Raw genomic sequence first — 2,500 nt, 5'->3', positions numbered from 1 at the left:
TTGTCAAATGTGAAAGTTTGTCGGGTGGCCACGGTTAGGCGCGTTGCACTGTAAATAATTGTTTCATTCGTTGAAAAACTGTCCGTTAAGGGCAAGAAGGACCCTTTTGCTGTCAGATACACGAGGGTTATTTCGCGGGTCAAGAAGGGATTTTAACTGAATCCTGTGCAAATCGACGCAACACTCCCAACATCGTTGGGAGTTGTTAGTTCTGCAAATGTTAGCAGTTGTGTGCAAATGGAGACCCAATGGACGCAACAACTCCCAAGGTCGTGCAGTGTATTCTGGGAAGGATACGACCCACAAGACTTTGTAAACTTACAAAATTCGGCTGCCATCTTGTTTTCATTGACACATTAATGCTTTGCTATCTCCATGGAGACCATATGTAATGCGCTTGCACGGTTCGCCATTACTCACGTTCAAAACTGATCGATTGGACCTCAGAGGGTTGGATCTAGGGAAAACAGACGTCATTTACTCTTAAAATTTCAGCATTTTAATGCAGCTTCTCATATATGCAAAACACGAGTTTTTATTTATTTACAATATAAATAATTATAGTTACAGATATTGAAGCAGTGACAAGGAAGCCTAAAAAGAAGCTGAAAGCTTACGCGAGTAGGCTTCCCTGGGCTACAATTTAGTGACGAAGTCCATGACTTTAAATACAGGGCGAGCAGGCGTTGTGCGTTCTAAAATTTAAAGTCAGAAAGCCCCAAACTCCCGTGCTGCATATTAACTCAGACACATTACATGACCTAGTAGCACCTTAACTTGACAGGACACTTCGTATAGAGTGTTTTCACTCACGTGATCAGTAACCTTGTTTTTCCACGCAAACAAAAGAAAACGTTTGCATGATAATCGAGCTCGATTCCCGGAGCCAGAAGGATTACTTGGGTACAACAACATGGCCGCCGTTCCATTGTTTAGGGACACCAACATGGCCTCCGTGACGTCGCGTGAAAACACTCTATTGAATGTCCACGTAAATGCCTCCATTTTCCGGGCTTAAGTGACTTAAGTTCCAGTTCTTCGACCACAGTCACAACCTTCTGGCAAAAACAAAACCAATCGTACAATCCGTTCGCAGTGGTTTCCTAGCAACATTCTTCTAAAGAGTGCGTGTACTATGTGGATTGGCTAATTTGGCAGCGGTATTCCAAAGAAATGCCCTCTCGGGTTCAAAATGCACTTTCCTGAGCGATTTGATGGCCAAAAAGAAAACAAGTATCGTGGTATAATATACACTTAATGTATGGTCCCGAGGGAAACAGTTAGTTTTGTTTTCCCGAGAGTCCTAAAACAAAACTAACTAGTTTCCCGAGTCCTAAAACAAAACTAACTAGTTTCCCGAGGGACCAGGCATTAAGTGCTTTGTTGTATATTTCGACTTTTCCGTCAACAATCGCAGCAAAACATCCGGAGCGGGCAACAACTGTGGAATTGTATCCCGATCAGGATACATTTGAATTTGATCAGGGGCTCGCGACCAAGAACCAACCAATCACAGTGCTCGTTTTGTTGAGTGAAAGGCTAGGTATATAACAGACTTAACTGATTAGAGTGTAATGTGAAGTGACAAGTTTCTACCCCATATGAACCATGTGAGCGTTAGCCCTACTAATGGAAATGGGCCCACACAAGGACAACAAAACTCTGACCAGGGTGGGAATTGAACCCACGACCTTCGGGTTAGATCGCTGCTGCTCTACCGACTGAGCTACAAGGTCAGACGGGAGCAGGCCGTGAGAACTGAAGATGTTAAAGTCACGGCAATGAACATGTACGAGTACAAGGAAGGATTACGTTTTTGCAAGCGTTGGCCGTGTAGCACTTATATTTGAACAGACTTAACTGATTAGAGTGTAATGAGAATTGCCAACAACCTCGTTTGTTCGGACTGTGATGTAAAAACCCGCCGCTTGCCAATGTTTTCCTAAGTTCAATGTATTTATAAACTGAAAGAAACGCGGGCTTTAACAAGTATATCCAGTTCTGATAAGGTAAAGTTAAATCCCTGTACAAGCTATAAGGGTGAAAACGGGGACTCCCGTGCACAGAAACCGTTTCCGTGCGAAAAATTAATGAGCTCTGAATTGAGCCACATTCTAGCCGCGCGGAAATTAGGGCGAGAGGCTGATTGGGTCGTCTCACCCCAATTTTCGCGCGGCCAGAGAAAGAAAAAATCTCCACCGAGTTTTTTGTTAGCATGGAAACGCTCACAATGTTATACGGGAAACTGAGCTTTTCCCGGTTAGTAACGCGAAGCTAGCGAGGCATTGCTTCTTTGCTTTAACGAGCTGCCAGAGCATCCTTTCCTACCACATCTTCCCTGGCAGCGGAAAGAAAGTACTTTTGTTCTAGTCTTTGACGCATTTGAATCCCAGAAGAATGTTTGTACATATTTTTCCTATAGGGCTGTTTATTAAGTAGTTTGTTTCAAAGATCAATATTTAAGAGACATTTAAAACCCTGGGAACAAACTTCCCAGTTG

At 43.3% G+C, this 2,500-nt stretch overlaps 1 protein-coding gene across 3 annotated transcripts in view; it reads right to left on the bottom strand.

Annotated features, from left to right (window-relative positions):
- LOC138040938 (substance-P receptor-like) overlaps nucleotides 1-2,500 on the bottom strand; it is a 29,457-nt gene that overhangs the window by 13,624 nt on the left and 13,333 nt on the right. For all 3 annotated transcript variants that reach the window (XM_068886671.1, XM_068886673.1, XM_068886672.1), the window contains exon 2: nucleotides 323-457. The gene's annotated coding sequence lies outside the window, so the exon portion shown is untranslated. The remainder of the gene's footprint in view (nucleotides 1-322; nucleotides 458-2,500) is intronic.

Source organism: Montipora capricornis, chromosome 3 (assembly GCF_036669925.1).
Source record: "Montipora capricornis isolate CH-2021 chromosome 3, ASM3666992v2, whole genome shotgun sequence".
NCBI lineage: Eukaryota > Metazoa > Cnidaria > Anthozoa > Scleractinia > Acroporidae > Montipora > Montipora capricornis.
The sequence above is the reverse complement of the archived record's forward strand: the minus strand, read 5'-3'. Positions and strand labels throughout refer to the sequence as shown.